General features: G+C 43.2%; 9 non-coding genes across 9 annotated transcripts; 4 read left to right on the top strand and 5 right to left on the bottom strand.

The window, feature by feature from the left end:
- Nucleotides 1-2414: 2414 nt before the first annotated feature.
- On the bottom strand, nt 2415-2486 carry trnad-guc. Its single transcript has one exon. It is a non-coding gene; the product is annotated as a tRNA-Asp (tRNA).
- A 116-nt stretch (nt 2487-2602) lies between these two features.
- trnag-gcc lies at nt 2603-2673 on the top strand. The gene has a single exon. It is a non-coding gene; the product is annotated as a tRNA-Gly (tRNA).
- Nucleotides 2674-2924: 251 nt separating this feature from the next.
- Nucleotides 2925-2996, bottom strand: trnad-guc. The gene has a single exon. It is a non-coding gene; the product is annotated as a tRNA-Asp (tRNA).
- Nucleotides 2997-3112: 116 nt separating this feature from the next.
- On the top strand, nt 3113-3183 carry trnag-gcc. The gene has a single exon. It is a non-coding gene; the product is annotated as a tRNA-Gly (tRNA).
- Nucleotides 3184-3478: 295 nt separating this feature from the next.
- Nucleotides 3479-3551, top strand: trnam-cau. The gene has a single exon. It is a non-coding gene; the product is annotated as a tRNA-Met (tRNA).
- A 3784-nt stretch (nt 3552-7335) lies between these two features.
- trnak-cuu lies at nt 7336-7408 on the top strand. Its single transcript has one exon. It is a non-coding gene; the product is annotated as a tRNA-Lys (tRNA).
- A 279-nt stretch (nt 7409-7687) lies between these two features.
- trnad-guc lies at nt 7688-7759 on the bottom strand. The gene has a single exon. It is a non-coding gene; the product is annotated as a tRNA-Asp (tRNA).
- A 91-nt stretch (nt 7760-7850) lies between these two features.
- Nucleotides 7851-7922, bottom strand: trnad-guc. Its single transcript has one exon. It is a non-coding gene; the product is annotated as a tRNA-Asp (tRNA).
- Nucleotides 7923-8200: 278 nt separating this feature from the next.
- On the bottom strand, nt 8201-8273 carry trnav-aac. Its single transcript has one exon. It is a non-coding gene; the product is annotated as a tRNA-Val (tRNA).
- Between the last annotated feature and the right edge of the window lie 4869 nt (nt 8274-13142).

Here is a 13142-nt window from a genome sequence, read left to right as displayed (position 1 = left end):
CCTCCAACCGAGCTCTCTTTTCTGGAGGAAGAGTGGAAGTCTCCTCATCTGCACGTAAACACATAGAAATTAGTTAATCTTTTTTTTTAATTACCAAATCAAATTATAGATCCTATACCCTATTCCTCAGTCGATTGATTGATTTTACAACTTGGGAGATTCACTCAAACAGGAAGAATTTGTTTTTAGTTCTAACTGTATACACGACAAACATTTCTTATTTCTCTATGAAAACACCATATACAATGAAGAGGCAGACAATATATTTATTTTCTTTTACAAGACAATTCAAGGCATCTTTACTTTATATCTTCCTTTACATTATGTTAATTTTTTATGTTTTAGTTTCTCTTTTCATTGGTTAACTCTAAGGTTTACAACAGTCTCATGGTTTGAGTACTAAGTAATCATGGGATGAAAATAGTATTTTTGGGAAAGCTTACCTGAAGACTGCTCAGAGTCTGAATCCACCTGAAGGTGTATCTCTTCGTCTTCTTGTTAGGATTCTGTTATGGTTACTGGGTTTTTGTGTTTCTTGCTTTATTAGGTTCTGATTATAGTTTGGGTTTCTGGGTTTTTGTCATGCCCAGTTCTGTTTTCCCGTTTTCCCTCATGTGCTCTGGTTTCTGTTCCTAGCTCGTTACCCCACCTGGTTTGATTTGTCATTCACGTGACCTGCGCCTTGTTACTCCCTCTGTCTATAAATCCTGTTGGTATTCAGTTTTGCCTTGTCAGATCCTTGTGTGTGGTTCCTGCACCTGTACCGTGTGTTTCCTGTCCCTGAGTTGAGTCTAATAAATTCCTTTATCTGCACCGACCTGTCTCCTGCCTCGACTGCCTGCAAGTGGGTCCGCACCTCCGACAACACACGAATAACACTTCTGAGTCACACGGGCTTGTGTCTCTGCATTTTTCCTTCTGTGTATTCAAGGTGAAGCAAGCGTGCAGCAATATATACCCCTCAACACAAAAGGCTGCATGCAAATTTCATCCTTACAAAACAGCTCAAGTTCCTTTAGTTTTGATGGAGAGTGTTTGTGCACAGAATTGAGCAGAGTCCTGCCCCCTGCTGAATCCTCAGGTAATGGCTGCATTTGCAAATGAAAAGATGTTAATTGTGGCTGCCAGAGTCGTTCGGTTTGGACGAAGGGCCTTTTGGGAAGGTTCTGGGTTTTCTGGGGGGTTATAGAAATTCCTGGGTTTCCTAGTGTTAAGGTGTGAGTACTAAAGCAGGAGGTGGAGGAGGGGTAAAGGTGTGAATATGTGAGCAAAGCTTGAGGTGGAGGAGGGGTGAATTTAAGGGCAAAGCATTAGGTGGGGGGGGGGGGGGTGGGGGGGTGGTCGGGGGCTGACGACTACATTTAATTAACACTGTAATCTTGTATTTTATGATACAGATTCTAGATTAAATGATTATACATTATTTTAAAAAACACAATTATTTAATGTGACTATCTGTCAGATAGTCTGTCAGCATCACTCTCTCGAAGCACTTCATAATGATTGGAGTGAGTGCTACTGGCCTGTAGTCATTCAGGCAGGTGGGGGGGAACTTCTTGGGAAGAGGGACAATGGTGGTGGTCTTGAAGCAGGAGGGAACAGTTCTCTGGGTAAGGGAGAGGTTGAATATGGAAGTGAGAATGTCTGTCAGCTCAGCTGGCACGGGTCTTAAGCCTTGCATGGAGCCCTCCCCTCTTTCCTCTCTTGCGACGCCGTCTCCGAAGCACTCTCCTCGGGTCAGCTGGCTCGCTTGAGTACGGTGTGCTGGGGCCTTCCTGGTGGTGGTGGTGGTCGCGCAGGCGCACAATGAGTTGCAGATCTGGTGGTAAAAATCCACTTAACTCAAACTTGTGCGATCTAGCAATGTCCAGTAATGCCTGCCTGTTGTAAGTTAGCAGTGCATCGGTTCTGCGCAGTGCAATAAAAACAAAAAACACACAAAAAAGTATTCAAATCTTGCTCTGTCAAAAACTTGTCAAAGAAGCTTGAATAACGGCCGGGGGGGAGAAACAGCGCCACGAAGGCATAGTGGCCAAGTATATATTGCATCCGTAGTGGTTTAGGACTACCATAGAGAATGAATGGGAAACGGTTTAGGGCCGTTTAGCTAAATAATACTCGATGCCCGCGCGGGAGGCCCGGGTTCAATTCCCGGCCAATGCAAAGGTCTTCTTTTCTTTATTGTTTTCAAGGACTAAAGAATCTACACAGGAAAGTGTTTTGGTCAGTTTGCTGAACTTCTTCTTTCTTTGTCTGTTTTTTCCACATAGAAATGGCATCTTGATAACCCAAAAATCATTTCATTCTATAGTTTTGGATTTGTGCTTGGAGCAGTTTTTGAGCTCATGTTGCAGCTTTTGTTGATTTTGTTCCAGGTGTACATCACAACACCAGCATGCCAAAAGGTTTGAACACTCCCCGTCGGGGAATTGAACCCCGGTCTCCCGCGTGACAGGCGGGGATACTCACCACTATACTAACGAGGAGATGAATGCGCCATCTTCCGTTATACAGTTCACTCTTGGAAGCAACTGTCCTTGGCAAAACATGCCCATGTACTTGATCAGCTCACAAGATCTGGGGATGGTGGTGGGTTTTTTATGCATTGGTGGTTCAGTGGTAGAATTCTCGCCTGCCACGCGGGAGGCCCGGGTTCGATTCCCGGCCAATGCAAAGGTTGTTTTTACTTTATTGTTTTCAAGGACTAAAGAATCTACACAGGAAAGTGTTTTGGTCAGTTTGCTGAACTTCTTCTTTCTTTGTCTGTTTTTTCCACATAGAAATGGCATCTTGATAACCCAAAAATCATTTCATTCTATAGTTTTGGATTTGTGCTTGGAGCAGTTTTTGAGCTCATGTTGCAGCTTTTGTTGATTTTGTTCCAGGTGTACATCACAACACCAGCATGCCAAAAGGTTTGAACACTCCCCGTCGGGGAATTGAACCCCGGTCTCCCGCGTGACAGGCGGGGATACTCACCACTATACTAACGAGGAGATGAATGCGCCATCTTCCGTTATACAGTTCACTCTTGGAAGCAACTGTCCTTGGCAAAACATGCCCATGTACTTGATCAGCTCACAAGATCTGGGGATGGTGGTGGGTTTTTTATGCATTGGTGGTTCAGTGGTAGAATTCTCGCCTGCCACGCGGGAGGCCCGGGTTCGATTCCCGGCCAATGCAAAGGTTGTTTTTACTTTATTGTTTTCAAGGACTAAAGAATCTACACAGGAAAGTGTTTTGGTCAGTTTGCTGAACTTCTTCTTTCTTTGTCTGTTTTTTCCACATAGAAATGGCATCTTGATAACCCAAAAATCATTTCATTCTATAGTTTTGGATTTGTGCTGGAGCAGTTTTTGAGCACATGTTGCAGCTTTTGTTGTTTTTGTTCCAGGTGTACATCACAACATCAGCATGCCAAGAGATGATACCGTTAACGTTTCCCATCTAAAAGTGTCCGGTGGTATGTGTGGCCAGAGCCTCGTTGGCGCAGTAGGCAGCGCGTCAGTCTCATAATCTGAAGGTCGTGAGTTCGAGCCTCACACGGGGCAAATGTTTTAATGTTTTTAGTAGTATAATCATTTATAAAAAATGAAACATTTTTGGTCTGAGCGAGAAACTGTAGTCACACGCCTTTCAACGAGGAAGCAGAGTCGGGGGACCCTGTTGTAGGCTCTTCTATCTCTGTGGTTGAGGTTGCTAAGGCTCCTCGGTGGCAGGGCCCCAGGGATGGACGAAATCTGCCTGGAGTCCCTTAAGGCTCTAGATGCTGTAGGGCTCTCTTGGCAGAATCAGCACCTCCAAATCCAAGACCATGGTCCGCAGTTGGAAAAGGGTGGATTGTCCTCTCCAGGTCAGGAATTAGGTCCTCACCCAAGTGGAGGAGTTAAAGTATCTTGAGATCTTGTTCACAAGTGAAGAAAGGATAGAGCATGAGATTGACAGGCGGATTGGTGAAATGTCTGCAGTGATGTGGACTCTGTCTGTTGTGGTAAAAAAAGAGTTGAGCCAAAAAACAAAGCTCTCAATTTAACAGTCTATCTACGTTCTTGCCCTCACCTATGGTCACAAGCTGTAGGTAGTGACTGAAAGAACAAGATGAAAATAAGTTTAAAAAACAAATACATAAATAGAATAGATATTTTGGTGGGAATAGCACACTATCAGTTTTAGGTAGCTCAGAAAAACTGCTAGTTTTGCTGAGCTAGTTTTTAAGTTTTGAGCATACATTTAAGAATAGGCCTCACTTCACTTTTGTAACTTTATTCTAGCATAAAAAACTAATTAAAAAATAAAAGTGCCTCCTCTTGGAAGAAAAATAGTTACTCTTTTTAAAGTATTTTGACAATAAATAACCAAAACAATTTCCCATTTTGGGAATGAGGTAATAAAAAAAAAGTTTCATTACACTTAACCTGTGTTTCAATAAAATTGACCTCTTTTATACAAAACACTATTTTAAGAAATCCCTGAATGTTAACAAAATCAAAGCTATATTTCAAACATACATTCATTATTACATTCTTGCTGTCTTTTGTTTAAACTACACATTTTTGGCAAGGAAGACAAGCCTGTCTACTGCATCTGGCTTCAGACATGCCCTGTGGCATGTGACAATGCCCCCTCCCACACTGAAAACCCTCTCTGATGGGGCACTTGTTGCAGGGACAGAGAGGTATTTCTTGGCCAGTTTACTGAGCCTTGGAAAGTTCAGTTCATGGTGCTTCCACCATTGAAGTGGATCAGTTTCTGGGTCTGCCTCAGGTGTCAACAGGTAGGTTGCCAGCTCTGTCTCTATTTTCACAGCCTCTGATTGTTGAGGCGATGGCACTGGCACACTCTTTTTTTGAAGAAGGCAGCCAAAGTCATTTTCTTATTGGGTGGAGCCTGTTCTTCTCTGCACACATGCACAGCTGGACCAGGAAGCTGTTGGGGTGCACTTGTTTCAGCAGGCAGAGACATGAGTTCAGCCCTGTCTGGATTAATGTATGTTGTCCGGAACCTGGGGTCCATCAATGAGGCCATGTCCAAAAGTTAATCCTTCACATGGTCGCTGTATTTATCATTAAGGTACCGCTGTATGTTTTTTTTTATTGTTTTGGTGAGATCAGTGTCTTCCTCCTCTGGCTGTAGGAGTCTAGTTTTGAACAAATGGAGTACCTGTTTAATATAGGAAACACTGACGTAAGCCTCACCAGACAGGGCATCAGTAAACATGGTGATCAATATGTCAAAACATTATTTCTTCAGATTACGGCATTTTACTGATGTAGCCGTATGACATTTCATATGTAGGTTACATAATGATACATTTATCACATACAAAATAGGTATACTACACACAAATTAGACTCTTACCTATGGCATTGTGTAGTTTATGTCCAAAGCACTGAAGATTTGGCCATCCGATGTCTTTCAGAGCTTTGACAATGTTGGTGCCGCTGTCCGTTGTCATACAGACGAGTTCTTTTTCAGTAAGGTTCCAGGAGCTCAGAGCATCTTTTAACCCCTCAGCAATTGCCTCACTTTTGTGATCATCTGGAAAGTAGGCTGTTTGCAGGCAGACACTTCTCAGAGCCCAGTTATCGATAACCCCGGTGGATGAAAGGGTAGCCTCCCTCCGCCTTCAGGTGGGGGGATGGGTCCTGACTGTTGTTTGTGCTTACGCACCAAATAGCAGTACCAAATAGCAGTTCAGAGTACCCACCCTTTTTGGAGTCCTTTGAGGGGGTGTGGAAAGCACTCCTTCCGGGGACTCCCTCGTTCTGCTGGGGGACTTCAATGCCCACATGGGCAATGACAGCGAGACCTGGAGGGGCGTGATTGGGAGGAATGGTCCCCCTGATCTGAATCCGAGTAGTGATTTGTTGCTGGACTTCTGTGCTCGTCATGGATTGTCCATAACGAACACCTTGTTCAGGCATAAGCATGTCCACATGTGCACTTGGCACCAGGACACTCTAGGCCGCAGTTCGATGATCGACTTTGTAGTTGTATCGTCGGACTTGCAGCCGCATGTCTTGGACACTCGGGTGAAGAGAGGGGCGGAGCAGTCAACTGATCACCACCTGGTGGTGAGTTGGCTCAGTTGATTGGGGAGGATGCCGGTCAGCCCTGGCAGATGGCAGAAGCATGTTGTGAGGGTCTGCTGGGAATGTCTGGCGGAGTCCCCTGTCAGAAAGAGTTTCAACTGCCATCTCTGGCAGAACTTCAACCATGTCCCGGGTGAGGCGGGGGACATTGAGTCTGAGTCGGCTGTGTTCCGTGCCTCTATTGTTGAGGCGGCCAGCTGCAATTGTGGCCGCAAGGTTCTCGGTGCCTGTTGTGGGGGTAACACCCTAACTCGATGGTGGACACCAGCAGTGAGGGATGCCGTCAAGCTGAAGAAGGAGTCCTGTCAGGCCTTTTTGGCCTGTGGGACTCCAGAGGCAGCTGATGGGTATTGGCAGGCTAAGCGGAATGCAGCTTCGGCTAAGGCAAAAACTCAGGGATGGGAGGAGTTTGGAGAGGCCATGGAGAATGACTTATGGACGGCTTCGAGGAGATTCTGGTCCAACATCCGGCGGCTCAGGAGGGGAAAGTAGTGCTCCATCATCGGAGACAGTTCCCCTGGAGTGGCAGACTGGGGTGGTGGTCCCCCTGTTCAAAAAGGGGGACCGGAGGGTGTGCTCCAACTACAGGGGATCACACTCCTCAGCCTCCCTGGTAAGGTCTATTCAGGGGTGCTGGAGAGGAGGGTCCATTGGATAGTCAAACCTCGGATTGAGGAGGAGCAGTGTTGTTTTCATCGCGGTTGTGGAACAGTGGACCAGCTCAACACCCTCTTCAGGGTCTTTGAAGGGGCATGGGAGTTTGCTCAGCCAATCTACATGTGCTTTGTGGACTTGGAGAAGGCATTCGACCGTGTCCGCCGGGGACTCCTGTGTGGGTACTACGGGAGTATGGAGTGCCGGACTCGCTTGTATGACCTGTCCGGTCCCTGTACGACCGGTGTTAGAGCTTGGTCCGAATTTCCAGAAATAAATCAGAATCGTTTCCAGTGCGGGTTGGACTCCGCCAAGGCTGCCCTTTGTCACCGATTCTGGCCTCAGGATTGGGTCTCTGCCCTATGCGGATGACGTGGTCCTGTTGGCTTCATCGGGCCTTGATCTTCAGCTCTCACTGGAGCGATTAGCAGCCGAATGTGAAGCGGCTGGAATGAGAATCAGCACCTCCAAATCCGAGACCATGGTCCTCAGCTGTGAAAAAGAGAGTGTTTTACACAGTCTGTGTTCCCAATGTCAGTAGGACGGAAATCGGTAATATCTGTTGAGATGTGTCAGGTTTTTATGTATAGCCCGGCTAGCTCAGTCGGTAGAGCATGAGACTCTTAATCTCAGGGTCGTGGGTTCGAGCCCCACGTTGGGCGCTACACTTTTATCCTTCGTCTTTTTCAGCTATCTCTTTTTGTTATTGTTCTTTGTTCTTATCCAGTTTAGTGTTGGATTCGGCAGTCTTTGACATGACATGCTCATAGACTTAATTTTATGGTCTCGTTGATCTCTTGGTGCACATCAGCATTGTGAAGCCTTGATCCTCCTAATCTGCGGATGAGCTCACAGAAGTGTGATTAAAGCAATTGTGCCTGGCTTCTGCATTAAATTCACACTATTCCTTTTAAAAGGAACATTAGCAAAAAGCTTAAACACTCCCCGTCGGGGAATCGAACCCCGGTCTCCCGCGTGACAGGCGGGGATACTCACCACTATACTAACGAGGAGATGTTCTAAACATCCCCAATGATCTTTATTACTTTTCCACCAAATGAGCCTACTCACAGGGCCCCTGACAGAAGCCAAAAAATATGCTTTCTCCCCGTCGGGGAATTGAACCCCGGTCTCCCGCGTGACAGGCGGGGATACTGACCACTATACTAACGAGGAGCTGATGACAACAAATAGATGGTGATCTCATGATATCAATACTACAACAAATGTCAAGCAACTTTGGTTTGTTTTACATAGAAACTCTCTTTGGTTTCTCTTTTGTTTTCTAATTGATTGAGCAGGCACATGAGCATGAGCTTCTGGATCATTCTGAAAACTAATTGGGCTTTAATGTCACCAATGTTTTTATCAAAAGTTTTGTTTTAATTTTTAGTAGAGCACATGTAGTGTAGGTGTGCTGTGTGCCCTTCCTGTATCAGCTAAAAGATAAAATCTGTTTCCGCCCGGTTTCGAACCGGGGACCTTTCGCGTGTTAGGCGAACGTGATAACCACTACACTACGGAAACCCATGCACATGTACATGTACATGTTCTTTGTGTTCTCTACAGTTCTCTAAGTTGTGGTAAAATCATATTCCAAATGAAACCAGGTTTTCTTTTAAATAAAAGGTTTAAGGACTGGAGTGGGATTCCCTCACAAGACGAACATCCCTCCTAAACTAAGGCATAACTTATGGTTTTCTTGGTGTTTGTTTATGCGTTCTGGTTACATTCTGGCTACGTTCCAGCCAAGTTCCTGTTTCAGTTTGGCATGCTACCGTTGCCCCAGTTGCCTTACGGCCCATGAATTGATTGCCATAAAGGCTATGAATTGATCCCAGCAGTGATGATCAGATTTCAAACACAACGAGGGTAGGTAAAACCATTTCTTTTCTGTATAAATGTCAGGTACTAACACTAAAATGCATGCTTGTTCATGAGGTCATATTGTTTCTCCTGCTTAGAGCCAATACTAATTAAAAAGGTTAAAGGATCTTTTCCTTGCGTCTGCTGGAATTAGGCATAAAAGAAAAACTGAGAAGCTTTGACTATTGCTGCTGTTTGAGTTCCTACTAACGCCAGCATTTGGACACACTGGAATAACTTATTTTTTCTCTGTAGCCCCAGCTGCAGTGCTGTCCAGACCTCCTGCAGTCACTGAAACTGAACCACGGACATGAACAGCTGATGGTAAAAGCTCATTTCTTCCTTGTGTAATCAAATGTAGGGTCAGTATTGTGATATAAAGTGAAATATGATTATTTATTTACCTTATTTTGGTTCTAGCCTCAACAACTTTAAAGCAAAGAGCCACTGTGCCTCTACCACCACAGCTGGCATTCCTTACAAAGGAAGGGGTTGAACCAAACTGGCCTGAGTCAGTCACAGGTACCTCTACTGACATTCAGTAGAACATCCGATCAACCCACAGTTTTTAGAAGCCAGTATAATTTTCTTGACTGATGTTCTCATCCCATATACATAACAGAAGGATTGCATTTGTTTTTCAGGTTCCAGCACAAGCACTGCTGCCTCCTCTGCAAAGAGAGAACTTGTTATAGAGGATACCAGTGAAGATGGTAAGAACTGAGTATTTTCCACTCTGTCTTTGAAACATATTTAGATCTTTTGAGTCTAATACCTTTTTTGTGTTATATCTTTATTGTTTTATATAATAGCTCCATCGGCACATCCACAAGCTGTTGTTCCCCCACCTGACCATGACATGGGCAGCTGGAACAGGGCAGCAGTTCTCCACAACAAAAGCTGTGGATGAAGATGGAGCTTCAAGACCTTGGGCTGTGGCCTGGGTCAGGCACAGTGCGTAATCCAGGGAACACCATCTCACTGTGGAGTCTCCCTCCCCAACCAGAGCTCATGGATACAGTGGCTGACCTGCCTTCACCAAACGTTTTCCAGCTGCATCTGTTTTTCCTTTGGAAGCCAGAGAGTGATATCACGGTGAGGCTACGGAACAACTACATCCTGCCCTGCCTCAATGGCTGTACCCATCCACAGGTGGTGTCATCTGATGTGGGCAGATCACGAGTAATTTGCAGACAACCCATGCTGGCTGGAGAAGTTGCCTAAGCGCTTCACCAACATTCTGCCTGCTTTTGTGACCTACAAAAAGGCCATCTGTAGGTCTGTCATGGACGAGCTGCGGTGAACCGGCAAGTCTCCTGCAGACATGGCAAACCAGATAAATGAGCTCATACATCTCAAGTATGAACGAACTCACCTGGCCTACTTGCATGCTATTGAAAATGTCCAAGACGCAGAGGCAGGCAGGTATGGGCAGCAGAGGACTATCAGCCAGTTTGTCAGGAAGGACAACACACCAAGGGACTTTGGGCCTTTTGATGACCCCAATGGTTGGCGCGACGTCTCTGTGTCCAGCTACTACCTGACACCTGTCTGCTTGATGAGTTTAAATGTCAGAAGCCAGCCATCTCAAAGCTCCTCCAGAGCACATTTGGAAAGGTCTTCAGATCAGACCACACGAGGAAAGTTGCACGAAAAGTCACACTGGCCTCTAGGGTCATGTCCAGCTACGCCATCATGAATGAGAACTGGATGATAGTGTTGTGGGTGATGGTTCAATCTGAGACAGATAAGTCCTTGCAGCCCATGTATCAGGGTTTGGCCAAGAGGTACGCAGATTCTGGCGTGGACAAGGCTGGTCACCAATGGGTGGAGAGGTGAGACTGTTTCCTTCATACATTCACACTGACATACAAGTAGCACAGTAGAAAAACTACCAACCAGACCAGAAATCTGAATGTAGGGATGGACTCAGACCTAAAATTTGAAAACCACATTAAGGGCACCACAAAGTCCTATTTAAAAGTTTAAGTCTGCACTGTGTCTCTGTTCTCTTTTTTATTTTAATTTTAAACTGTGTTTTTCATTCTTTTACTTTTCAATGCGTCTTCTGCACCATCTGTAATGCATTTACTATTTTTATATAAAGCTTTTTGGATTGTCTTGTGCATGAAATGTAACCTTGCAATGTTTTGCCATACTGTACAGTACAATGCAATGCAAACACAATAAACTACTTCCCACCCCTCTTCGTTGACATGGTTTGTTCCGAAAACTCTTAAACAGGAAATTAGGCCTACTTCCCTCTTTTACCTCTCCTGCCCTGCAATGAAGACAAGAGGTGAGTATTGCCATTTCCTTCTTGAGCCTATAGCTTTACACAATTAGACACAGATCAAAGTAAAAATGAGTATCAAAATGTTGTTAAATGTTAAAATACTAATTTAAGTTCTCTTTTCCACAGGCAGGATGGCCAGTCCCCCTCTGCAAACAAATAAACACTTTTCTCTGTTTTAACATTCAATAAAATAATTAATTCAGTTAATTAATCTGTGTGGTCCTATCTGCCAATCATTCCAAATAATATTTGCAAGACTTGTGGTGGTGATGGAACCACCGGTCTCCGTCACACCATCCCTGGAGAACACGACAACTGGGAAGCATGGAGGACCACAATCCCTTGCCTTGTATCGTGGCCAGGGCATGGAGAAAGAAATGATCTGGAAAGAATTCCAGAAGTCTGTATTTTATGACCTCGAGAAAAAGAGATGGGTGGAAGAAAGAAAATAATCAGACTGTATATATTTTATTCTCATTTAAGGGTTTTTTCTGTTCATGTAAAAGATTTTACGTAGTATTGAGTTATTGAAGGTAATCGAGTTATTTTGTCATGGACATGTTTATATTTACATACATGTTCAATTATATAGAGTGCTTTACATAAGTTTTAAGTTTTCTTTTGCTTACAACCATTTGCTTCATTCATTATCTAATATTTTTTATTGTAAATATCTGGAAATGTGTTTATTTTTACTGCAAAACTGTGTTTATACACTTGTTTTATTTTTTTATTAATATGAATACACGTTGATATTGATTTATCCCCTTTACACCCTTTCTCAATCGTTCAGTCATTGACAACCTTTCCCTCATTCACAAATAAACACATAAATATACAAATAAACTGTCTTGCCTTGTCTAACAAATATTCCTTTTCCTAATGTATTCAAATAGACCTTGGGGTTACTGAGATACAATCATTTCATTATGAGTACTCAATATTTAAGCAGAAGGCATGGACTTAATGAGTGACAAACTACTACCAGCAAAATATTACAATATTTTTTGTTACATCTTAAGTCTTATCTTTAGTCATTTGTATTCGTACTTCGTAATAACTGATGAAAGGAATGTTTGTTTTAAGTTTGGAACTTGTTGTAAAATAACATTAATTTAAATTAATTTAGCATCTAGAATTTTCATTTACAGAGTCAAAACATCTGCTTTAATAAAGAAGTATAAGGTTGTCATACGTGGGATTCAAACCATTACTTGTAAAATAGGGTAAAAACACATTCAGGTTCAGGACCGTGGACAGCGACATAAATGCTGCCATTTGACTGGCTGTCACTCTGTTCCACCTATACATGGCTGGCCTGGAGGTGACAGGCGGGGATACTAACCACTAAACTAACGAGGTCACAACGGATGTCAAGCGACTTTGGTCTGGTTTTCGTAGAAACTTTCTCAATTACAATCCATTGTGAGCGATAATCTGTTTAGAAAGGAAACGAAGGAACTCCAGAGGATTGCTGATGGTCCTCTGCCTTGGGAGAGTTTACCAAGTCTCTCAAGTATCTCCTTAAAAACTGATCTTACCCAGCACGTTACGCAGGGGCTACTGGTCAATTAAAACCCAGACTTCTAGATTCAGTTTCTTTCCCTGAGCAATAAAAACTCCACACACACAATCATCTTGATCTTCATAATATATTTTTTATATATATATTATCATATTTTTGATACTATGCATACTGCATATAATACTTTATATGTTGAATTAAAAAGTCACATCTTTGAGGTTTTTGTTTTTTTTACTTTTGACTTTGAAATGAATGTAGAAGTAGACATTGTAGTATCAGCCTTATCAGTTCCAGCATGGTCTAGATGCTAATTTTGAGCACTAACAGAAATTCTCTTTTGTATTTCTCTTTACTCTTCTCCATTGGAAGCAGCTTGTCACTGGAACTTCCTCAGAGCTCACCTTCCCCTACACATACATCTGAATTGTTTAGGAATAGTAGCTTTGAAAAACATGTCTCAAAATGTCTAAAATCAATAGAGGGAAGGTTGTATAGAACCTTAAGCCTGTGCATACATAAGACCCAGAGGCAGAAAAAGGATGTTTTTTTTTGTTTGTTTTTTTTAATAATTTAATAAGGTAATTTAAGTCCATGAAAATTAATGTGGACATTTAAGCATCTATTTTTTTGCTATCGGAAAAATTGGAATTCATTCTTAGTCTGATTATATGCTGGGGATATTTTTTGCTAATTCTTTACTACATTAATT

Source organism: Melanotaenia boesemani, chromosome 24 (genome assembly GCF_017639745.1).
Source record: "Melanotaenia boesemani isolate fMelBoe1 chromosome 24, fMelBoe1.pri, whole genome shotgun sequence".
Classification (NCBI taxonomy): Eukaryota; Metazoa; Chordata; class Actinopteri; order Atheriniformes; family Melanotaeniidae; genus Melanotaenia; species Melanotaenia boesemani.
Note: the sequence above shows the minus strand (reverse complement) of the source record. Positions and strands in the feature narration are given on the sequence as shown.